This window comes from Mustela lutreola, chromosome 7 (assembly GCF_030435805.1).
Source record: "Mustela lutreola isolate mMusLut2 chromosome 7, mMusLut2.pri, whole genome shotgun sequence".
Taxonomy (NCBI): Eukaryota; Metazoa; Chordata; class Mammalia; order Carnivora; family Mustelidae; genus Mustela; species Mustela lutreola.
This window is the reverse complement of record NC_081296.1, coordinates 120,672,926-120,699,299: the sequence shown is the minus strand read 5'-3', so window position 1 is coordinate 120,699,299 and position 26,374 is coordinate 120,672,926. Positions and strand designations below refer to the sequence as shown.

At 40.8% G+C, this 26,374-nt stretch overlaps 1 protein-coding gene and 1 long non-coding RNA gene across 4 annotated transcripts in view; one reads left to right on the top strand and one right to left on the bottom strand.

Moving 5' to 3' along the window:
• RAD51B (RAD51 paralog B) overlaps positions 1–26,374 on the bottom strand; it is a 683,490-nt gene that overhangs the window by 294,577 nt on the left and 362,539 nt on the right. The window lies entirely within an intron of this gene.
• Positions 1,684–25,468, top strand: LOC131836718 (uncharacterized). Its single transcript, XR_009355730.1, has 3 exons — positions 1,684–1,770; positions 9,366–9,575; positions 23,730–25,468. It is a non-coding gene; the product is annotated as an uncharacterized LOC131836718 (long non-coding RNA).

Genomic DNA, 26,374 nt, shown 5'->3' with positions numbered 1-26,374 from the left:
ACACAGCTGCTAAGGGGCAAATCTGGGATTTAAGTCGAGGATCCTGCGACTCCAGAGCCCAGGCTCTTTATCAGTACATGGTATCAGCTCTCCTTTCTCTGGGACATTAGCTCATTCATTTCGGGCATATTTACCAAGGGCTTAACTATGCACCAGGCACTGTTCTAGGCACTTAGGCGTACCATGTGAACAAAAGAGCAAGAAATCCTTGCCTGTGGAGTCTGTATTCTACCAGTGGGAGGCAAACAATCAACATAAGAAGTGTTAAGCTAGGGGTCAAGAAGTGACTATTTCCAGGGGAAACAAATTAAGAGTAAAAAGATTTGGTATAATGTGTGAGAACAGGTTGCAATTTTAAACAGAATGGGCAAGAGGGGCTTCAGGAACGGAGAAGTATGAATACAGACTTGAAGCTGAGGGCAGCAGGCACGTGGCTATCAGTCAGTCTTTATCCCCTCCTGAGAAATCTTTAAAGAGAAATCCTTTAACCTCTTAATATCCTATCCCATGTGGAAATACCAAGGAAGCAGAAAAGTTAAAAAACTAAGGGCCTTTGCTTGCCCAAACTGCATACTGCAAGGTGATAAGAAAATATGCACATGGCTCACCCACCATTACAGATGGGAACTGTTAGGGTTGAGCAACTGTGCCCAGGCAAGGATGGGAAAAGTGCGACATATTTTACTCATCAAGAATTAGCTCCCAAGGTACAAGGTCTTTTCCGGCAGTCCAGCTCTTGGTCTACAGATGTTAACATTATACAACTATTCCCATAAAATGGCTCTGTGTGACAGAGACTGGCTGAAACCCTGTAACCCAAATGTGCTTTCTCTAGAAAAACCAACAAGGCGAGCTATGCTGCACTCTCCATGAGTACACAGGGCCCAGGCCATCCCCCTGCGAGAGTCGTCACACTGCAGGGGTCATCCAGGAGTTCAGCATGTGACTGTGTGAAGTTACAGAGATAATCTCTCAAAATCCAAATAAAAATGGAATTCCTCTCTTAGGAAAATCCTGAGAACTCATCCTTCTAGTCCAGACTTTCTGATAAAAAAGAGCTAAAGCTAGGCACTCAGCTTTGGTACTTGGCCTCCTCTATAAATGGTCCCTGGGTGAGCCATCTTCCTCTTTCTCTTCCCAGGCACATTTCTCTGGCCCCATCAGAAGACCCAGCAATCTATATATCTTACAGGGCCTCTCTCGTATTGGGCTAGGTCACAGGGCATCTCACAAATAAAGGAACTAAAGAAGAAGTTCAGTAATGGAAATTAAGGTTGAAAGGTGTTATCAGAGTGAATGTTAGCAAAGTATTAAGGATTATTTGAAATTTCTTTGTGGTTTGGATTTAGTTATTGACCAACAGCAGCAGAGTGGTTCTATAATAGTTGTTTCCAATTGTGCAAGCCCATAAGCTTCAGATCAAGTGAACAGGGATGCCCAGGGCTCTGGGGCAAGGCCTGTGGTCCAGCATCAGATCCCTTTGCTTTCCCTGATGCAGGTTCTGCACAATAAACAAGAGAGAAACAGAAAGAGAAAGAGGGAGAAGAAAAAGCCAAGAGAGGTAAATAAGGAAGGATTCCCTCCCTCACCTGTTCTACAAGTTATATGTTTATTGAGCAGACACTGGGTGACAGGCACTGTTCTAAGTTCTAGAATAACAAAGAACAGGACTAGTAACAACTGGGTGCCTTAAGAAGTGAGTGTACACACTAGCCAGAGTCCAGCGGTATATAAGGGGACCAAGAGATGGGCCAGTCAATTTCAGATATGGTAAGTAACATGAAGAAATAAAAAACAATGTGTGGGCTACTGACAGGACAGTCAGGGAAGTCCTGTCTGAGAAAGGATGTCTGGGCTGAGATCTGAGCCCCAGATCTGGGGTGCCATGGACTTCAGGGCACAGACTGAGGTAGAAGAGTCAAACATCAAGGTTCTGAGGCAGAAACAAGATTTGCCGTGCTCTAAGGACCCAAAGAAGACCAACCTGGCCGGAAGCAAGTGAGTGAGGAGAGGAATCAGGGAGGTGGGCCAGGCTAAGTGAGGCAGTGACTGGAACACCCTGGACAGAGGCTTCAGGTTTGGTTCCATGCATAGTGAGAGGCCCCTGGCAGGTTTCAAACAGGAGACTGATGTGATCTGGTTTGTTTCAAAATCTGCTTATTCTGAGGAATTAAAACTCCAATATTTAATCCCCCTTGTGAAGGTACAGATTTTTTGTTCAGTGAAACCCACTTAAAATATTCATGAGGGGGGGCGCCTGTGTGGCTCAGTGGGTTAAGCCGCTGCCTTCGGCTCAGATCATGATCTCAGGGTCCTGGGATGGAGTCCCGCATCGGGCTCTCTGCTCGGCAGGGAGCCTGTTTCACTCTCTATCTGTCTCTCTCTCTGCCTGCCTCTCCATCTACTTGTGATTTCTCTCTGTCAAATAAATAAATAAAATCTTTAAAAAAATAAAAATAAAAATAAAATATTCATGAGGGTTTGGTGAGTGCTGTGAAGTGTGTAAACCTGGCGATTCACAGACCTGTACCCCTGGGGATAAAAATATATGTTTATAAAAAATAAAATTAAAAAAAAATATTCATGAGGGTTCAATCCCTCTTGGCCAAAGAAAGGGATGAAGAAAGAAGGGGAGTAAAAAACAGAGGGAAGGGGAGAGAGAGAAAGGGAGCAAGAGACAGAGAGAAAGGGGCAGAGAGAGAAAGAGAAAGGAAGAGAGGGAAAAAGAAAGAAAGGGAGAAGGAGGGAAAGAGGGAATGTCCAATGAGGTTCTACTGCTTCAGGCTGCTAAGAGTTGGGAGCAGGGTAAACAGGGAAACACAAGGCCCCAGAAAGCACAGTAGGAACGACCCAGTAAGGGCTTGGGCTGAAGCCGGGGAGTGTGTTCACAGCCCTGTTTTCTGGGTGACCAGCGACCCAGAGGAAGAAGGTATGTGATCCCAATGCACCAGCTGAATCTTAACAGTGGCGATGGCACAGAAGAAAAGTATTTCTAGCTGGAAACACTTTCAAATAGGATTCCAGTTCACCCAAGGCAGGATGTGGTCCCACTGCGTCCGTCAGCAAGTACTTATTACATCTCTACCAAATGCAGTGTAGGAACAGAAAAAGATGACAAAGCGAATATCGTGTAAATTACAGATGCAGTGTGCCTTTGAGGACTTGAGAGTCTCGGAGGGAAGCTGGGAGAGAAGGGGGAAATTCTCTGTAGTGGTAGTCAGAGCTATCTTCACATAAATGTGGGTATTCAGAGGTAAAGCTCCAACCCAGGTCTTTGGATTCCGGGTTCAACAATGTCAAACGTGGACGGACTCACAAAGCCCACGGTTTATGATTCGAACTGTAATGGGATGTGATCAGACACTCCACCAGCTACTTCCCCCAAGAAGACAAAGGTCATCCATAAACAGCCACTTGATTGAATCCACTTCAGCAAATTCAATCTCTTCCAAACCACCATCAGTTTCGTTTCCCTCTGGGGAAGCTACAAAATGTACATGGAGGAAGTGAGAGTAACCGGCTGGTGATCATTTGTCTTTTTTGAAAATGCGCCATCTACACATGACATGTATGCATACGCAGAGACAAACAGCAGCTTCGGGGTGGGTGGGTGTGTATGCGTGCACGCACGCGCGCATACACACACGTGTATGTGCATATATATGCATTCTAACAGCTCGTCCAGGAAAAATAAGCACGACCTGAATATGTCAGGTGTGTCTACAGAGAATCTAAAGTGGTACCTCCCAGAGCGAGGATAAAATTGGCCTGGTTTCTCTGACTAGCAAGGAATGCAATTCTCTCCTCACTGCCCAGAGAGAAATGCTAGCTCCATCAGAGGGTTTGTTTTTACATTAGTCTCTGCCCTCCACTCAAACTACTTACAGTAAACGTGGCATTTAGTTCACCTGTTGAAGACAACAGGGATTTATAACAGTAGCTGATACACCACGTGGAACACTCTGGCATATTCCATGACATCTGAAAACTTCGGTTTCAATCCATGTAAAATGGGAACCGTGAGATTCGAGTGGCTTCGAGTCAGGATGGCAGGAGCTTCAGCATGGAATCGACTGTGTGAGGTATTAGGAGAAAGCCTTGTGAACATCTTTTATGCTATATTCATACCCAAAGTGATATGTATGATTAATCTGATGTTAGCTCAGAACTATGAGCTGGAGAGACACGAGGCTCATTGAGGGCTGGTGAGCCAACCATTCCAAAGAGAACTTCCTCTACAACCATGGGAGGACTCTCCTTCAGGGGCTCTCCAGGCACCAAGAAAGCTCTGGCACAGAATTCCTCTGTGAAATGGCTCATATCTACAAGGGCCTTCCTTTTGATCGACATTAATATTTGCTAAATGACGCATCAAGTCCTAAACACCTACTTTTCATCTACCTACAGAAGGTTATAGCAACCTTCTGAGGTGTATAGGAAAGTCATTATTGTTCTCATTAATATGATTAAACCAAGGCTCAGAAAAGTTATTGGAATTGCATTTTCTAGAGGAGGCAGGATTCTAATCTTAAATTTTGATGATGTCCGGCTATCATTATTTCTGTTAAGCAGTAAATTAAAATTAAACTTTAGCAAAACCATAGCAAATCAGAAAGCAAATCAGTGTTTGCCTGGAGCTGGGGAAGAGAGGGAATTGATCGCAAGGGAACACTCTGGATATTTGCGGGGTGATGGAAATATGGTTATCAGGTACACCTATTTGCCAAGACTCATCAAACTATGTACTTCACGTAAATTAAAATTTTAAAAATTGGATGTTAATGTAGCCTCCCAATTTTGTTTCACATAAACAAGAGAAATGATTGATTATCATGACTCCTTCTACTGCCTTTGTCCAGAAGATTCATCATCAAGATTCATTTGAAATCTTCTTATGGTAAATATATCCTCTGTTGTCATCTCTTTGATGTTAAATGCGATGACATTAAACTTTTCATATGATACCATATGTATTTACCTTGTCTTGGTTTCTTAGATTGAGATATGTTTTTAATATTTGTGGTTGTCACAGTGTTTCTATTATTAGGGTTACTCTGGGGATCAGAATCAGCTGAATTGTTCACATGGAGAGCTCAAAACCAAAATAGTAAACATTTCTAAAGAGTAAAAAATGTAATGTCCTTCCTGAAAGCACAATATTCTTCCTCTTTTCAAATTTCCTTTTACCCAGCAAAAGAGCATACCAGGTCCACAGAGGCAGTGAGGTAGACCAGCAAGTCTACTTTTCAGGGTGAGTCCCTAGTGAGGACTCAAGGCTTTGTTCTCCCACTTTGGAGCTGATACAGAATCCTGATTCTATATTCCTAGAACCCAGACCTATATCTCTGTGGCTCTGCGTAGTACATAGAACTACATTAAAAAAATGGTTTGCTGATGTTTTTGACAAAATAATAAAATTTAGGGGTGCCTGGGTGGCTCAGTGGGTTGGGCCTCTGCCTTCAGCTCAAGTCATGATCTCAGGGTCCTGGGATAGAGCCCCACATCGAGGGCTCTCTGCTCAGCAGGGAGCCTGCTCCACCCCGGCCCCCCGCCTGCCTTTCTGCCTACTTGTGATCTCTCTCTGTCAAATAAATAAAAATCAAAAAAATCTAAAAAATATATTGAAAATCATAATAGTAATAACATTTACATCTTTTCACAACCCTTTACACAGTGCTTTCGCATTTGTTACTGCACTTGAAGTAACAATCTTGGAGATTGGTACTATTATTAATCCTATTTCATAGAGGTATCAAAGTCATCATGAATATATGTAACTTGTCAAAAGACACTCAGCTTTTAGGTGCTAGAGTAAGAATTTTGTCTTATAGCCTGTCCTCCACTCTTTCATACCACTCACTCTAATAACTCCACGTAGATCAAAACTCTACCCTCCTTCCAGAGAAGGAAGTATCTAGAGTCTATTTTCAAGAGCACAAACACTGATCATTTTGCTAGGCAAGGACTTCCTTATAAGCAGGGAAAGAAGGAAGGAACAAACATGATGAGATCATCCATCTACCACTTATAAACCCCAAATGTACACTTCATCCAGTCTGGTGGTCCTACATCTTACTAACTGTGCGTAACCAACTATATGTAAAATTCATATTTTCCCAGGGTGCCTGGAGGTTTCAGTTAGTTAAGTGGCTACCTTCGACTCAGGTCCCTGCTCAGCGGGGAGTCTGCTTCTCTTTCTGCCCCTCACTCTACTCTTATGAGCACGCTCTCTTTCTCTCACTCATTCAAATAAATAAATAAAATTTTAAAAAATAAATTAATTAGATAAAATCCACCTTTTCTTGAGCATAATATTCATCCCTCAAAATACTAGCCATCCACTCTGTCCTCAATTAGATCTTGTGTGTTCTTTCAGAGCAAACTGTTTTCTTCCTCTGTGCTACTTGAGTCACACAAATAAAATAGCACTTACTATCTTATATAGCATAGTTAATTATTTTCATACCAGTATGTCCCACTGATCTGGGAGTACCTTATAAACAAGGTCCATGTGGGGTATGAGGCTGGTTCAGTGGGTGGAGCATGTGACTCTTGATCTTGGGGTTGTGAGTCCAACGCCCATGTTGGGTGCAGAGCTTAAATAAATAAACAAATAAATATTTCAAAAAATGAAACTAAACAAAAAACAAGGTCCATGTGTCATTCAGCTTGTCATTGGCACAGCACCTGATACATAGCAGATCCCAAGGAAATTATTGCTGAAAACTCACTATGGAACCTAACACTTATGTGTGACATTCTTAGCCATAAATAACTGATCCATTTTAAGAGACCACGCTTTATTAAGGCCTAACCACTGTCCCAAAGACATAGAAATTCTACTATTATAATCCTGTCTCCAAATCTAGTTTAAGAACTCTATTTTAACCACTGATGAAAATTATCACAGATCTCTAGATCATAAGGGTCCATTCACTCCACACATCAGGGTAATAGGAAATCCTATCATTTAAGTGAACCACATATAGGACAGGATGCTGAAATCCAAGACTATCCCACGCATTCCAAGGCATCCAGTCACTTGGCCAGTATTTCACCTAATCCACTGACCTAGATTATCCCATTTATTTCTGATCAGACTTTGTGGTATGCATTATATGCTAATGCAGAGATACAGTTCAGAGAGATGAAGATCTTTCCATGATCTTCATCATATTTTTCATGATTTTCCATGTTTTTCCCACTATACCATGCAGCCTCCATACACATACTTTCAATTTGAGATTAGTAATATCCAGACAAGGCAGATGAGGGGTGGTAAAGGAGGTTAAAACACAGTTCGAACCCCTGTCTCTCACTTCCTGCCATCCATTGTCCTTGGGTCTTGAAAGCTTCTGGCATCTTATTCAGTACTCTGGAATCCCCCCAAACCGGATTCTACTAAACTCTTTTCTGATTGAACTAATTCCCAGCCTCAACCTCTTGCCTCATAACTATGTCAAGGCTCCATGCAAGTTCCAAAAACCAGCTTGAATCCATTCTTCCTTTCTTCTCTTTTCTAGCCTCTAAATGGTAAATATCCTATAAAATGCCTCCTGCATCTCTGGCATTTCCCACAAATTGGTAAGTTCTCTGATACCCTATAGTACTACTTACTGACTGGTTCATCTAAAACATTCTCATGAATCCTTGGCCATCCAAAATACTATCTACTCAGAAAACTTTCTCTTCTGCTCTGGTAAATTCTACCACTAAACTTATAAACCTCAGATAATATAACAGAAATCTTGTTTAAGTAAGTTATTCCAAGTAAGTTATTCCAAGTCGCAGAATTCCTAGAAAACTAAGAACTTTAAAGGCATTCAGACTTCCCTGAAGATGGCCCCAAATGGACTAGGCATGTTGACCAATATGACAACCCTACCCCTGACTACCAGAAGACAGGGTGTCAAAATAGACCTACTAATTTAGAAGCTATCATCCTAGAGACAAACACAAGCCCTACCCTAAGCTATATACTCTGAGCTCTACCCATTGTTTTTAGTGAATTCTGATGGTGGGCATGAGAGGTCATGAAATAGAGGGTACATCTGCAGAGCCATCTCAAAGGTTTGGCAAAATGGGACAAGCACCCACCCCTCTGTTTTGGAGGCCTTGGCTGTTGCCAGAAGATAAGTATAAGCCAGTTAGAAGACAAGCACCCAGAAGGTGAAATTTACATATGAAGTAAATTTGCCACTGACTTCTCTTTGGGCTTTGCTTTTTGGCAATCCTTTTCCCTACTATATATGTTGTTTATGATTTTTGCATTCTCCCTTCTGATGATCAAGGCTGCCATTAGTGCTCATTGAAACCAGATGTTTTCCACAAGAAAATGTCAGATGAGGGGAAGGGCTAGACCTGTTATGAAAGAATGTAGGCCTTACAACTTTCCTCCTCCACAAGACTTTGCAGATTTGACTCAGGTTTCCGAACTGAAAGCCTGACACATTCTGTTTTGCTTACAGTAAAATGTAGTTTCGTGTGTTCAAATAGGACCTAGTGTCAGAAGAAAAAAAAGCACTGTGAAATATACTACTCTTTACTGTACATGTAACCGATATTAAATAAATCTACAAGGTAAAATTAGCATCAAGTATTCATAATGAATGTTAATATAAAATAAGGTGGAAGTTCAGAAACCTTACTTAAATTTGGCTGAAAATATGTCATTACCACCACTGAGACTATCTGCCCCATGAGTCCCCAACCCATCTATATGGCTCTTTGTATTCTTGCTTCCTTTTCACTTCTTAGGTCTTCCCTGGCTTCTGTGAAACCAGAAATTCGGCTTTTTCTATAAGCTGGTTAGGTGTGGGTTATCACTTGCAACAAAGAATCTTGACTAAAATGCCATGCTATGCATTAGAATTTTGTGTTCAAACTCCTGGGTGGGCAGTTTGTTTTATAAGCAATCTGCAAACATTAGGAAAAGTGCCTACAGATTTCCTGTTACCTACAATCCTTACAACACACCAGTGAGGTAGGAACCATCTTCTCCATGCCCCCTGAGAAAGCCGAGACTCAGACACTAGCTCAAGAAACGAATGGCTGACACACTGGGGAGGAGTCCACCTTGGCGGAGGAGACTCAGAATTCCATGGACCTCCTCAAGAAGTTGGGTGAGGGGGCAGGTGAATATCAATTCCAACTACTCTTAGTAAAAAGCCTGACTGGTGTGCTGGGGTAGGTTGTTCCCTTCCTCGCTTATCAGATCTACAAGTTTTCTGCATCGGATTAGACAGACTGGGCTGGGGATGGGGCTGGGGTGGAAAGCGGGTAGAGGGAGTGGTGCTCCAGGGCAGCTGGCGAGGGGGGCAGGCAGGTGCATGCAAGTTTGACTTTTATTCTGCTTCACCCCACAGTGTCTCAGGTCCCACTCCAGCCACCTTTGGCCCATCTCATCCGGCCACAGACACAGAATAAAAGGAAGACCGGCTCCTACAACTGCTGACGGACCGAAAAGTCCTCACTCCTCCCTGGCTCTTCTTTCCTGCGCTGCAGCTTTTCCCTCCTTCTCTGGCTACAATGTCACAAACACACAGGCGGCAGCATTCGCATGGAACAATGCACAAGTAAGCGTTATTACAAGGTGAAGGGACTCTAGGGAAAAGAGCAGGGGTTACCCACCCTGGCTAGGATGGCTGGAGCCCTGCACTCACTGGAGGAAACCTTCTCACCCTGAAACTATCCTTAAGCCCCCAACCTTCCTGACTTCAGAACCCCGTCTTGGATTCCCTTGTTTCTCTCTCTTTTCTGTCGAATCTCACAAGTTCCTTCAGCCTCATCCTTTTTCCACATATAAAGCCCAATACCAACCCTATACCTGTTATTGGTGTTGGGGGTGAGGGTGAGTTTGGCTCTCAGTGATGCCCATTCTTGTGCTCTAGGATCATCCATGATTTAAAAAATATTTAATATAGAGGGTCATATTTTACATCAGGATTGCATTCTAAAGTTGGCGTGTAAGGCAAAATTTACGTAGTCAAAATTACCCTGGAAAATCCCTTAAGCCTCCCAGTAAAAAATGTACGATTCTGTAGTTACAAACCGCACAGTAATATGTGTAGACAGTAATATGCATAGCATATAACTAAAAAAACGAGTGCAAAATACAATTCTGCAGTATTTTTAATTATCAACAAGAAAGGGCATAGCTGAACTCGAATAAATTCGGCGGGATGCTGAGGCTACTCCTCCGTGTCTTTCCCCAACCCCCACAGGCTTTCTGCGCACTCCTCTAAGTAGGCTTAAGGGCTCCATTTACATGAAAAGACAGACAGCTCCGGGAACCTTTGAGGCCTTCTCTTAAGATACACAATCACCACAAAAGGAAAAGGGAGAGCATTCTTTCACACAGATCTCTTTTCCTGTTTTTGCCTTGTGGCAGGAACAAAAGACGATTTCTGAAAGAGAAAGCCCGCAAGAAGTGCAGGCAATCATGGCTGTTCTGGGCTGTGAACGATGCCCAGTTTTAGGCTTTCTTTAGCTGTGATATCCTGGGGATGCAGGAGTCCGCCTGACCCATTGGCCGAAGGTCTCTGAAGGATGTGCCCGCCTTAAGAGGAAATCACTTCTAAGGAACCAAGCAGAATTGAATTAGAAACATGCACCCTAGCTGAAGCCTGGGGTAGAACAAAGCTTATGTTAAGCCCTTAAGGATTAATGGAAGATTAATAATTTTTGCAAATATGCTCACAGTCCTTAACTCATTCTCCAAGTATATCTTGAAATATGTTATCAATGATTATTTATGTCACTGGTTGAATGTTTTCTTAAATGTGAGAAAAACAGCTTTTATCACTAGCCTCACTGTCTTCCTCTCCTGCCCATTTCCCCCCTCCCCACATACAAATACACAAACAAGGTCTCATTCACACTGGCCACCTTTTTGTTGAATTCTCCAAGCTTGGTCCTACCCCAGGGCCTTGACATCAATTATTTCCAACTATCTTGAATGTTTTCCTCAGTTTTCTCATCATTTAAGTCTCAGCTCAAACTTTCTGCTCAGAGAGGCCTTCTATAACTACCCATTCCATAGCAGCCCGTCTCTCCACCACTGCCCACCCACCTCCCTGCTGTCACCTGCCTTGTTTTTATTTCCCTTGACACATTTATCACTATTTAAAAATACTACAAATATTTGGGGGTATTTGTTGTTGTTGTCTTTTTTGCTTTTGTCTGAGTTCCTCCACTAGAGCTCCTGTGAGGACAGAATCTCTGTCTTGTTTACCATTCCCTCCTCATAGTCTGGTTCGTGCCTGGCTCAGAGTAGGTGGGCAATAAATGTCTGATGAGAGAATAAATCATTTTCAAGCTAAACAGACATAAAGCTGTGGGCCATATAGCCTTAGCCCTCCTGTCTGGACCACAGCATGAGGCCCAGGCTGCCATGCCTATCCTGTCCCTCGTACTTTATGCACCAGGGAGAGGTCAAGAAAGAAAATGAAGCTTGAAGAGGTCAACTTGCAAGTGTAAAGTTATAGAGAGCCAAGAATTATCATAGAATTGATAGGTCTGAGATTTCTCTATATACCATTTTCCCTCTCTGACTACTGAAAAAAGGGGAGAGATGTCAGAGATGTGGAACCATCACCCATCAGGAATATCGGGTCCATCACTGTCTGAAATCCCCAACAGAACTTAGTTGCCATGCTATTAATGAAGACCTAGGCTCCTACTAACTGGCCAAGCCAGACTCAGTAAGAACATAGGGTTCTAATCTAGGATATTATGGGGGAAGCAAGCATGGCTATGACATAACCACTAGATCCATGATGCTTTCTTATTTCACTAAAAGAATATACACCTCCTTTTACAGTACCTGTTGAAATCAACTCAACAGAACTTACTAAGTACCTTGCAGACCAGACACTATGCAGAGAGCTACAGAGGACACTGAGATGAGAATCAGTGGGCTCAGTATCAACAACTTGACTGTGGGAGGCATAAGACAAACGTAAATGTATAAGGTTAAGAGAAGTACCAGAAGAGGCCCAGAAAGTGCTCAGTTATTACTATCATGAATAATCTACTCAGAAGGTAATATACAGAAGGCTGATGGACCCAATAATAACTTTATGTGTCCCTGTAATCTGAGCTATGGAAAGCACCGGAATAGCCAGCTACAGAATAAAGGATATAGCAGTATGATAGTAAAAAACCATGACAAACAAATATTTGTCCCCTTCCAATGTGACAGACATCATCCTTGTTACCTCTACAAGGATTATTTAAATTTTATAATAACCATGTAAGGTAAAAATTCTATTTTTATCCTGTGTTACACATGAGAAATGTGGAGCTCAGAGAGCTGTGATAAAGGACATGAATGGGGACACATCAGCATTGGGCCCAATCTTGACTCAGCACCCAGTCCCCTTGTCATTCCCCAAAACCATTTCCTTGATCAAAAGGTCATATAACCCACCTGTGTGAGACAGAAAACCCACACATCGAATGATTCTCCAAATCCAGCTTTTTTTAGTGATAATTACACAAACTTGCGAATTAAAGACAAACAAACAAAAATATGGATGTAAGGAAAGCTACAGAACCCAGAAGGCGATTTCTTTTCCAGATGGCACAGAAATAATGTTATCAATTTTCAGCTATATGATTTATTTTTCAGAAATTTCTGGTACAAATATCCACTGGAAAATATCTAACTACAAAACAAACAAAGAGACTAAAATAAATGTAATCACTGACTGCTTACCAAAATTTTCTAGGATGACTAAGAGAATTTAATTTTATAAAATGTGTTGCCAGCTTCTTTGACTTGACCTGAATGCTAATGTAAACAATACACTGGTGCCCTGTGCACGTACCTCCCACAGACCTGTGCTCATCCTCAGGTCTACACTTCATTGTACTTGGAATCATATGAAAACAGAGCCATTTATAACCATATTGTCAAATAACAACTGGCATTCTTGACCTTGTCCAATTCTCCAGTCCCTAAAAAAAGGCAAGTGCCTTCTTACTAAATCACATGTGATGAACCCAGCCAAGGCCTTTTAAGAATTCTATCTGTGCTCTGAGTTTTGAAACCATCCTCCTTTTCTTTGCATTTTGTTCAGTGTTTTCAAACGAGAAAGCAAGCAGACAGGCTGGATGGAAGAAAGATTGAGTGAGGAAAGACCAACATCCACAACTTCCTAAAATCCTCCAGCTTCCTCTAAATGTGATTTCCAACATTGAAAAATCCATTCACATGCATCTAAAAGTAACATTTAGGGGCTCCTGGGTAGCTCAACTGCTTAAGCAGCTGCCTTTGGCTTTCGTCATGATCTCAGCCAGAGTCATGACCCCTGATGTGAGCCTGATGTAGGGCTCAATCCCAGGACCCTGAGATCATGACCTGAGCTGAAGGCAAACGCTCAACTGACTGAGCCACCCGGGGCACACCTTATTACTTTTTTTTAAAGGAGTTTTTCTTTTTTCTTGATCCTATCACCCATTTCTCTTCCCTTCTCACCGTCACACCCCCAAACTCTGGCAATCACTAAATTTGTTCTCTGGCTCTATGAGTTTGTTGTGCTTATCATTGTTGTTGTTTAATTCCACAGATAAGAGAGATCATATGGTATTTGTCTGTTTCATTTCACTTAGCATAATGCCATCAAGGTCCACCCATGTTGTTGCAAACAGCAAGATTTCATTCTTTTTTATGAATCAGTAATATTCCATCACATGAATATATACCACATCTTCTTCATCTGTTTACCCATAGGTGGAGACTTGGATTATTTCCATGTCTTGCCAATTGCAAATAATGCTGCAGTGAACATGGGGGCGCAGGTGTCTCTTTGAGACTGTGATTGTATTTCCTCTGGATAAATATCCAGAAGTGGATTTGCTAGATCATGCAGTAGTTCTATTTTTAATTTTTTGAGGAACCACACCATACTGTTTTCCATAGTGGCAATTTACTCTTTCTACACAGCAATTTACTTTTTTAAAAACATGAAGTATAAAAGAAACAAAAGACACAGACTCTACTTCTACAGTGCTTATAATTAAGTTAGGAGGCCAAAAATCATCACAGAGAACATGTTAAAATCTTACTATATCTGTAGACATAAAATTTAGGGTTTTATAGTATCTATAATGGGAATCTTTCCCAAAAAATTACCAATCCCATAACCTTAACAAATGTTTTCATTTATCCATATTCCCCTCTCATCTTGATTCATATATACACAACTGTATAATTTTGTATTGTTTTTATTGCTTACCATCCTACAAAAATTCTAATCAATGCATAATATTTAAAAATCATTTAATTTGAAATTATTATCAATAAATGCACAGTGTATTAAGTGTGTATACTATAGTTGAACTAGACATTATTCCATTGTTAGACACTGGGACATCTTTCCTTTTGTACTGAATGTTGCAATTAGTTGGACTGGTGCATTGATCATTTTGTAATTTTTTTTTCAGTTTCATATTTTCTTGCTTTTCCCTTAGATCCTATATCCCTAGCAATAAAACGTTACATATGAACTTCATTCTTAGAAATATCAATTACTTTTAATCTCTTTAATATATCTTACGTGAATAGAAGATTCTATGTTGATAACTTTAGTACTTAATGGAACTCTATTAGGCTGCTTCCTGTGCCAAAGCTTATCTTTTTGTACAAACTGTCAGATCTGTAGAAGTGTAGTGGCAAGAGAGGCTGGTGAAAGATTAAGACAATAGGTGGTGGGATTTGACCCAGGCCTTGGAAATACACCAGGATGGTGAACTGACTGCAGAGAAAAAGGACACTAAAGAGAAGGAAAAGGGCTTGGGAGGAAAATCAAGTCATTATAACCAAAGTAAAATGACTGAGCAGTGTGCTTTCCCGGCCCATTTCCCTGAGAACAGAAGAGGTATCCCTGGGGAATAGCTGTGACCAGGAGGAGAAGGGACACACTATGGAAAAGACTGAGAGCCAGACACAAGCACTGAGACCTTCCCAACTAAAAGTTATCCAGAGTCACAGTCATCAAATCAGATGAAACATTTAGTGGACTACCTGATACGTCAAAAAGGGGACTTCAGGTACCCAAATCTTTCTGGCAGAATGAAGAGGCACCTCTTATCCTCTCCATAGAGAACACTTTGCAGCATCAAATGTCAAGGGGCGTGTCAGAAATGGCCAGGGAAATGGCCACCAACATTGGACAGGATAGGTTACAAGGGTGGTGTAACTTCAGTTATGAGGGCTATACATCCAGGAACCAGCCCACAAATTCCATGCCAAAATAGGGTAAATCTAGAGGCATTTGTCAAATTCAGTGTGTCATCTGACCCAATCTAGTCAGAGGTAAGGTGCAGCACATATATACGTTGACCACAGTATACTGTCCTGGATCCAGATGAACTTTCTTTGCACAGTATTTATTATTCTAATAAACTAAATGGAATGTTTAGAGATGACTGGAGCAATCTGATTGGCAAACTTACAGGGCATTAATTCTTCCAAGGTGACTGGTGCATAAAAAGTGAAACTATAGCACTCATATAAACAATCCACCTGCCTCGTTTCCCCCACCCAGGCACCTCTAATTTTCAGCTTATGTTAGCTGTAAGACGAGCTAATGTTTTTAGTGTAGAGAAATGGCATTATTCCAGACATAGAACTTACTTTAAGAAAAAGAGGACAAATTGTATAGCCATACAGACTGTATCAATAGGTATCCATGACCAGGGACTACAATGAACTGCTACTACATTTCAGCAGAGAGGTGAGACCATGGCACGAGCATTTCAGAAACTAAATCCTGACTTATTCAGGCATCAGATGTTCCACTTTAGGTGGAAAAACTATGTGATAACTTTTGCCTGTAAATATGTGTACTTTTGAACTCATCTCAATGAAATGACCACAACTCAACAATACAGTTGAATGGTCTCACTCTTTTAGGTCCTTCCCTGTGGGTATTGTGAAAAAGAAGAGCGAATGATTGTCTTATGGGGCAAGAAGGTTATAAAAGGAGCTAGACAAGTCAGATATGAAAGCAGGCTTTGAAACTATGGGGCCAGACAAGCCCCATAGAGAGGTACACATCCTCTTTCCTGGGTCTAGACAAGCAATGAGGTAGGTGCCCTCTAAAGTCAATTCTTTCTTTTCTTTTTCTTTTTCCTTTTTTTTTTTTTAAACCTAAGGTCAATTCTTAATTATCTCCAGTTAACTGTCTTACACTTACCTTTACTGTTATTCTCCACCTCTCACTGATATTATTAATATTATTAACCCTTTCTATCAACCTTTTTGTTTACCTCCATTTCTAAGTTTATTCTTAGACTCCAAAGAGGAAACATTTTTGGAAAATACTTTGAAACACAAACCTTGAGATATTAATGTTTTCAGAGTGGACAGCAAGAGAGGAAAAGGAAAAGAAAGAAAAGGAACAAGAGCACAGTGAAAGAGGAAGAGGACAAGAAAGAAACGAGGAAGAGAGAGAGTGGGAAGAGAGGTACTCAGCGGAAAAGGGGGAGTACTTCTTAAGGAATCTCCACACTGTTTTCCAAAGTGGCTGCACCAACTTGCCTTCCCACCAACAGTGTAAGAGGGTTCCCCTTCTTCCATATCCTCTCCAACACTTGTTGTTTCCTGTCTTGTTAATTTTGGCCATTCTACCTGGTGTAAGGTAGTATCTCAGTGTGGTTTTGATTTGAATCTCCCTGATGGCTAATGATAACAAACATTTTTTCATGGGTCTGTTAGCCATTTGTATGTCTTCTTCGGAGAAGTGTCTTCATGTCTTCTGCCCATTTTTTTATGTTGATTATCTGTTTTGTGTGTGTTGAGTTTGAGGAGTTCTTTATAGATCTTGGATATCAGCCCTTCGTCTGTACTGTCATTTGCAAGTATCTTCTCCCATTCCCTGGGTTGCATCTTTATTTTGTTGACTGTTTCCTTTGCTGTGCAGAAGCCTTTGATCTTGAAGAAGTCCCAAAAATTCATTTTCGCTTTTGTTTCCTTTGTCTTTGGAGACATATCTTGAAAGAAGTTGCTGTGGCCTATGTCGAAGAGGTTACTGCCTATGTTCTCCACCAGGATTCTGATGGATTCCTGCCTCACGTAGAGGTCTTTTATCCATTTTGAGTTTATCTTTGTGTATGGTGTAAGAGAATGGTCAAATTTCATTCTTCTACACATAGCTGTCCAATTTTCCCAGCACCATTTATTGAAGAGACTGTCTTTTTTCCACTGTATATTTTTTCCTGCTTTGTTGAAGATTAGTTGACCATATAGTTGAGGGTCCACATCTGGGCTCTCTACTCTGTTCCAATGGTCTATGTATCTGTTTTTGTGCCAGTACCATACTGTCTTGGTGATCACAGCTTTGTAGTAAAGCTTAAAAATCAGGCAACATGATGCCCCCAGTTTTGTTTTTCTTTTTCAACATTTCCTTAGCAATTCAGGGTCTCTTCGGGAGATTTCTTAAGAAATTAAAAATAGAGCTTCCCTGCAATTGCACTATTGGGTATTTACCCCAAAGATACAGATGTAGTGAAAAGAAGGGCCATCTATACCCTAATGTTCATAGCAGCAATGGCCACAGTCGCCAAACTGTGGAAAGAACCACGATGCCCTTCAATGGACAAATGAATAAAAAAGATATGGTCCATATATACTATGGAGTATTATGCCTCCACCAGAAAGGTGAATACCCAACTTTTGTATCAACATGGATAGGACTGGAAGAGATTATGCTGAGTGAAATAAATCAAGCAGAGACAGCCAATTATCATATGGTTTTGCTTACTTGTGGAGCATAAGGAATAACACGGAGGACATGGGGAGATGGAGAAGAGAAGGGAGTTGGGGGAAATTGGAGAGGAGATGAACCATGAGAGACTGCGGACTCTGAGAAACAAACTGAGGGTTTGGGAGGGGAAGGGAGTGGGGGGCTGGGTGAGCCTGGTGGTGGGTATTATGGAGGGCATGTATTGCATGGAGCACTGAGTGTGGTGCATAAACACTGAATTCTGGAACACTGAAAAGAAATAGAATAGAAAAAAAAAGAAAGAAAGAAAAGGGAGGGTATGAAAGGGGAAGGAGAGGGAAGAGAATAAGCAACTCTAGTTAGAATCATAAAGAGTACTTTTCCAGAAGTGAAGGGATCAAGGCAACAGAGAGGGATATGCTGGACTGTTTTTTAGCCCTTCCCAAATCACCTCTTAATCACTCAGCACCTAATGAGTATTGCTAAAGCCCAATGGTACACCTTGCATTCAAACAGATAGAGGCTCTTCATAATGTTTATGCCATGGACCGCCTGGTGGTTTGATGAAGCCTATGGACCCCCTCCCAAAAATAGTGTTTCTAAGTGCATAAAATACATAGGATTACATAGAAAACCAGTTTTATAGAAACCTAGTTTCTAAAATAATTTTTAAATATGTGAAATATTAGTAAATATGCTTCTGAATCCATTACACAGCAAAATCCAGTAGTGGGTCTCATATGAATATATGATGTTAAAGTAATGATGAGTATAAAAATATTTCAAGATACCTAAAACAACTAAAATGTAATATTGAATATCTGTAGTTTAAAATCACGGGTACTGCTAATATTACTGTGGTTTGTTGCCTACATTCAGAATTGAAGGAAATGTCCATTTCAGTGATAAAGATTAGTGAAAATGGAGACGTAATTCCTTTCTCATCCAATTTCGGAATTCAGAAGTGGGGAAGAGCAGGTCCATTTGACACTAGGATAAGAAACGCTTATTCTATTCTCATATAAAGAAATAAAAACAACTGGAAAAGTTAGTCTCTCTTGTTTTATGAACCTTTTAATTTAAGGGCAGCATCAGAGTCCACAAAATTATGCAGACTAAAGTTGCTGAAAAAACCAAGAACTCCGAAGAAACGTGACTGAAAAAACAACGAACATGAAGTGGCACTAATTATAAAGGCTCTTAGGAAAGGCAAGTCCTTTCCAAAGTCCTAAAAAAATACTAACATATTAGTGGCATTGACTAATTGAAAAAATTAAATTTGAGCCCCACCTCATATGACACATCAAGGTGAGAGCCAGACAAATAAGAATGATATATAATGAAGACTACTCAAAACACTAGGGAAAAAATGGGTATTTTTCTTGTTTGTTTTTAGTGATTTTGAGACAGAGTAGGATTTAATACAGTACTTGAGGCTTAACAAATATACTAGTAAAACATATGGCAAAATAATGAAGTGGGGAAGAGTGTGGGCTCACAGATCAGACTGCCTGGGTTTACACCACTTCTATTTATATAGAAATGTATATATATATATACCCTCTGCCTTAGTTTCTTCATCAGTGAAACAGAGATAACAGAACCTACTTTACAGGTTTGTTATATAGAGTAAAAATATATAAATTTATGTATATACAACAGTTGACATGGCAGCTAAGTGCTAAAAAATGTTTTATTTTTATTATATAAATATGTGTTATTATTATTGTCATTATTATAGCTTCTTTTAAGGTCGTTTTAAGCCTAAAAAAAAGAGGTGATAAAGGAAAATACTAATACAGTTGATTATATAAAAATTTAAGACTTGTATAATCTGTTATGGTTATCTGCTATGGTTCTATCAACAAAATTAAAAGACAAATGAAAAACTAAGGAAAATAATTGAAATAAATATGAAAGACAACAGGTTAATAGCCATACCATATAAAGAGTTCTTATAAATCCATATAAAAACACACATTAACATTCCAGTAGAAAAATGAATAAAGGACATAAACAGAAAACTCACAGTAGACAAAATACAACATGTAGACAATTTGTTCAAAAAAAGATTTCAGGATGCAAGAAAATAGCTAAAGTAAATGTTAAATAGAAAAATACTGGGGGGTGCCTGGGGGGCTCAGTAGGTTAAAACCTCTGCCTTTGGCTCAGGTCATGATCCCAGGGTCCTGGGATTGAGCCCCGCATCGGGCTCTCTGCTTAGCAGGGAGCCTACTTCCTCCTCTCTCTCTGCCTGCTTCTCTGCCTACTTATAATCTCTGTCAAATAAATAAACAAAATCTTTAAAAAAAATAAAATAAAATAAAAATATTGAGCCAAAACTACACACAGTGTGTTAGTTTTGTAAATACTTGCACAAATACATTGAAAACTTCATAGAAGTAAATACACGAAAATGTTAAATCCTAGTTAGAGGATTATGAGTAAGTGATTTTTATTTTCTTCTTCATATTTTTCTGCCTTTGTGAGTGGAGAACTTGGCCAAATTTACAATGAGGAACATTCCTTTTTGATTAAAACACATACACATACACACACATAGAGCATTGCTTGAAAAAGTGAAAAATTAGGAGCCATCCAACTGTCCATCAATAACAAATGGGTTAAAAATACACATAATCTGTATGCATGTATTTAATATAAATAAGCAACTGTTAAAAAAGAATACAGCATATTTCTTTCTGCAGTGTTTTCACATAAAAAGAAACAACTTGCAAAACAGTTTATGTAAGCATGACCCCATTTAAAATACTGTGTCTATTTCTCCATTATTTGGCAAAAATATGTGTGTGTGCATGCACTCACACGCATGGCATGCCTGGAAGGAGGGGTGGTGAAGGACAAGTAGGAAAATAGATTAAGGCCTGGGGGAGTGTACAGAATTTCCAGAATCGACAGGACCATGTTCACATTCACATGTAAATTCAAAAATACATATCCACACTGGATTTACATAATTTAGATGGCTCCTATTTCTCCATTCACATAATTTCTCAAGACCTACACAGACTATTTCCAGGAAAACCAGAACCTAATAGTGCTCTAAAGCCCAAAATGTCCACAGCTAAAATACAAGTAAGTGTGGTGTGTGTGTGTGTGTGTGTGTTACATTGTATTTTGCTGTTTTCAAGTTTTAGCTGCCTGGTTATAGGTATACTTAATTCCTTCAGGCTGTAGGATTAAAAAAGGAATTTGGGTTCTTTCTCTTCTGTAGAAGCTACAAAAGACCCTTTAGAAATAAGGGACTTACAAAGAAAGTCTTCTGGCTCTGAAAGATACTTCTTTTAAATTCTCAATAAAAATCAGTTCCTTCCTGCACCTTACAGGTTACAAAGCCTTCCCCAAATGGCAGACAGGTCCATCTTTATGGGCATGGCTGAGTGAGAACTGTGTTCAGTCATAACAGACCCTGGTGTTTTTCCTATAACATCAGAAAATGGAGAATTTCTACATAAATGTGTTAGCATAACATCTTTAAACAACATTTATTCCTTCTCATTATTGAAAACAACAGTATTTCACATTTTTATAAGGGTTGAGCTGGAAAAGCACAGCACTAACATCTCAAAAAAATCTTCAGAGCAATGAGCCAAGACTCTGGGTCCCGCAGACATGGAGGCAACTTCAGGTGGCTTGTGAACACGGGGAGACAGTGGTGTGTTTGCAGGGCACTTCAGAGAACAGAAGCCCATCATGGGAAAGTCTTTTTCTTAAAATTATTTCCTTTATTCTGTTCTCCTAAACATTAGAGTCAAGTGACAACTCCTCCACATTCCTTCAAAAGTTCTAACAGGTTTTAAGCTATTTACCAGCATTTAAAAGAGAAAAAGACTCTTCCTTTCTGTAGCTACATTCCCCTCTGAAAACACAACACATGCTTGGCTCTTTCACCTCATGCTTTTAAGAAGGAATTTTAATGGGATGGAGCTCCTCGAGGTGCACAAACTTAGGGGGGAGGAGCACAATAGTAAATTATACAAAAAGACTGAGCCCACTGGCCACTGCCAGTGATGTAAAGTCCATAAACAAAATGTGTCTTAAAGAAAAAAAAAATTCCTCCTTGAAAGGTGCGACAGAAGAAGATGAATCGCTGCTTTTTCTCTGTGTCTGTCATACAAGAGCCAAGGACTTGTCAATGACTCCAAACAGCAGGGCCTTGACAACTGGTCAAAGACAACGTTGTTTTGTCCAGCGTCTCTCTGCTCTCTGGAAGCATTTTCCTCCCAATTAATGTAAGTTATGAGGCTGCACTGAGGAGCTCAATAAAATGGAGACTCGAGAAGATTCGCTGGCTCTTTCATGCTGAAAACCACGGTAAACTGATAGCTACAGCTTGTGTCCACGAGGGTGCAGGTGCCGGAACTTCTGGTCAACCTCTGCTCACAACTGTGAGCCCCCAGCTCTCCTCTGTCATCCTGTTTAGCCAATATTCTCTCCTCTGCTATGAATGCCCCTACCCCAACACACTATGCCTCAACTCTACACTCCTGTTTCTTGTGGCTAGACCCCAGCTCCTCAAGTCTCTGGTTTTGAGATGTCGTTCGGATGTAGGTGTCAGGCCCTCAGTGAATTAAGGCTGTGAGCAGGGGCTGGGCAACACCCAAACGGCCTGTTCCCAGAGAATTTGGCCTATTCTGGAAGTGGGTTTCTTTTTCCCCCATGGATAAAAATAATAAAACCACTACCCCTGTGTTGTTCGCTTTGGAAATACAAATCCAAAGAATTCTGCCAAGATACGAAACCATCTAATTAAAGAAATTGTTTAAATTTGGGTTATTTCCCTTAAAAGTAAACTACACAGCTCTATACCTTGAACATTATAATGAGAAAATTAAGCTGCTTGACTCAGAAACAAATATAGAAGCAAGCCGTGACTCATTTTTACCATTGTTCTATTCCAGAAACTTAAAAGCATGGCCTGCATAGCGAAGATCCACATAAAAATGCACAGACACATTTGCTGTAGTCCTAAGAGCAGAAGATATCAATTAATTGGAGGGTGTGAAAATAAAGACAGAACAAATGGTGGGGTGGGGTGGGTTGGGGTGGGGGGAATAAGGAGGGAGGAGTGACAAACAACAGCAAAAATATAAATAATTCAGAATGGATGCTACATACAAAAGTGGGAGCAAAGCCAGGCTATAGTTCAGAGACTGGATGTAGGGTTATTTTGTGCAACACATTGATTCACTAAAGCACCAAAGCAGCTATTAGAGGAAACAATAAAGAGGTCCCCTCCCCCTGGAAATTTGAACCCTGCTTTGGAATTTTTATGACATTTCATTCTTAACAAACAAGAAAGTCTCACAGTCCCCTTGTAGCTTCAAAGCAGCACTGGGGTGGTGGCCTGCGATAGATGCCCTTGGTCTGATTTATAGATGTTGCTTCAGGTATGCTCAAAAGTCAAAGAGTTTATTCTTTATGAAAGAGAAGCAGCTCTGGCAGGCAGACCGATAAAGCTCCCCAACCTATGGGCTTATCCGGATGACTGCCGCTCACCTGGGTCACTTCTACAGGCCCTCAATTTGCCCGTGCCTTCCCTGTAAAAGTAGGGTCGTACCAGCAGCCCTAGCTCCAAACTACAAATGTCCTGAGATTCCCAGGTAGAAAGTAGTGGACGGTGTGGTGGGAGTCCCTGTGTAAAACTACACACCAGTTACTCTTCGTTTTATGCAACAAGTGGGCTGCTGAAAAGTCAAGCTTTAAATACTTCTTTTTTCGTGTTTGTAAATGGAATCATTTACAATTCACATCAGGAACTTGCTATTTAATGAAATCCGATTGTGGTTCCAGCTGTAAAGCACAGAATCCTTCCGTAATTAAAATAAAATCTTATTTTGGATCCATTTTAGACATTCAGACTTGGTTTCACTAGAGTTCCTTTAGAGTAAGGAAGGAACTTACTGAGTGTCCACTTAGAGTGTTATCCCTAGTCATATGTATTTTGTTTGGTTTTAATGCTACTCTTTTCTTTTCCAGCAAAGACTCCAAGAAGTATTTGTGGACCCCAAATTCCCACTCTTCACAGCTTGGAAGGACACACCTGGTGCTGCTGCTTTCCTTAGCCTGGTGAGAGGAGCCCAGGTGGAACAGACACTTGGAGAGTGTGGAGACACCAGCAAATCATTAGGGAGGAAAAAAAAAACCCCAAAACAAAAAAACAACTGGAGGCAGTGTTGCCCCCACCATGCAGCAAGATTTCTAAGCTAAAGAACTGAACCACCATCCAGCTGCACTTTAAAAACACAAGCCTGTTTTGTATACCTGAGTCGGTGAGGCCAGCATCTTCCGGCTGACCCAGGTCTGCCACGGCTGCCACAGCTGCCACAGCCACAGACACGACCGACTCAGGGCAAGGACTTGGGCGCCTTTGCCCCGGACCCTCGATGAGCTGCTGGCGCTCAGGGCAAAAGTGCCAGTGCCACTGGGGGCGTCTACTCCGATCTGCCATTTCAAAGCAGCTGCCTGCAGGCCCTGTCTGCCCTCTGCTAGGGGAATGCAATGGAGCAGAAAAAAATAAAATGCTGGGGAGCTGGGAGGTGGGGACAAAAAGAAAGAAAGAAAGAGGGAAACCTTAAAGGCACTATCTTGGAAGCATATGTTTTAGAATCACTGCAGCCAGTTCCCTGTCAAGAAAATATTGGCTAGGTTGTCTGGTCCGATCTCCTGCAGCCCAGGATGGCTTCTGCCTCCCAGCTCAGGTCTCTCAACCAAGAGTAGCAAGAAACAAAGGAGACCTCACTTTGTGGTGTAGTCATTCTGCCACCTAGTGTTACATATCAAAACAAACCAATGACCACTTGATGCGTTAAAAGAGGAAAAAGAGAATGGAGAACACTGCTCGTGGCATTTGTTTTTTCCTTTCTAGAAAAGAACATCCTTTCCTTATCCTGGAAGCCTGGGAAGGCATCACCAACTTTTACAACAGTCATTTTCTCCTTTGAACTGAAAGCCAAAGAGCATTATTAGGTCTGCAGTTTCGGATGTGAAGGAGAAAGGAGTTAACGTCAAAACACATCTTAATGATTTCTTAAAAGACCAATGCTTCCCGGAAGGAGGAATATAAGGTCAGGGCAATACCTCCATGTAAAATAAATATCACAGATACGATAATACAAACCAGGAAGCAAAACCACATAGGACTGGGTGGGGACGGCATACCCCTGCACTTTCTGCCCTAGAGAAGAGAAGAAAAAGCAAGCAGAAAAAAACCACGGATTTCTACTTAAGGCATCATCGCTTCTATAGCTAACTCACGGGGAGGTCATGAATAGGCTGTAGCCTACTGGAGAGAAATTCTTGGGTTTGAGTCCCAATTCCATAGCTTCCTGGCTGGGCTGGGTGAACTGTTCAGGATCACTGAGCTGTGATCTGCTTTACTAGAAAACAACTGTACTTATGTCTATTCTTCCTTCATTCACAAAACTGTCCGAGAGGATCCATTAGGTAATGTGCGTGAAGGCATTCTGTCAACTATTGAGCACCATGAAGACCATTTCCCCATGCTATTATTTCTTTCTCAGGTTTACCGTTTACATGGCCCCTGGTGGAAAGAGTTTGGGTAACCAACCTGTCCTAGAGTGCTAGTGTTTACCCTCAAATAAAGTGCTTTTATGGCTAAAAGAAATATTAAGTAAGAAATATTCAAATATTCACGTAACAAATGAAAACACCCCCCCCCAACTGGACTAATGAAAAATTACCACTATAATTTTAAAATCCAGTTACTCCAAATGTTTCTCCTTAAAATTACGTTCCCTTGAGAATGATAAGGTTATCTTGATTAGCTGTTTCTACTAAGATTGATACAGTTGTCCAAGTTCTTAAAGTGACAGAGAGCCTGAACTGAACTTCTCCTCTCATGGGCATGGCCTGCCTGGTGATGATCAACCAAGCATCAGGAACTCTAGCTTTTCATCTCTGTTCCCACAATAACCAAGTGGGGCAACTGCAGGCAAGTCACCTAACTGCTCTCAATTTCGGTTTCCAAATGTGCACAAAGTAAAGGGTAGAATTTAAAAAAAAAAAAAAAAAATGCTCCTTCCAGTTCTAGAATGAAAAGTTGTTCTTCCACTTTCGAGAGTGAAATTCAAAGCTCAGGGTAGACCAGCTATACTGTAATTCTTGAGAAAAGTCCTAAGAGTTACGTAAATTTCCAGTCCCTGGACAGGAGGGATAGCCTCAGGAGAGATGGCCACTGCAGAGAGGTATTTGTGTGTTTTCTATCAGCATCTCTTAAAGCTGCTCAGAAACTACCGTGGGCTAAAACCAACAGATTTCGAGAAAGTGCTTACCCAGCCACCTACCTAGGCTTTCAAAATTCCAAAAGAAGATTTTGCTTCCATTTAGCTCTGAAAACACTTTTTGCTCTTTTTAGTAATATTTTTAACAATGCCAAGAAAAGAGTTCTGTTTATCCAGATTTCCTCCCTCCCTACAAATGTCAACATGACTTGGGAGTACAGCACAAACAGCCTGGAGTTTTCATGATGTGAACATCAGACCAAAGTCACATTGCAGAGGGATCAAACTCGGAATATGATTGCCAATAAAGGATACCACTCATGCCTAGAAAAAGCCAGCCCTTGATTTCTCTTTCAGAAATCATAACCGCAGTGGGTTTAC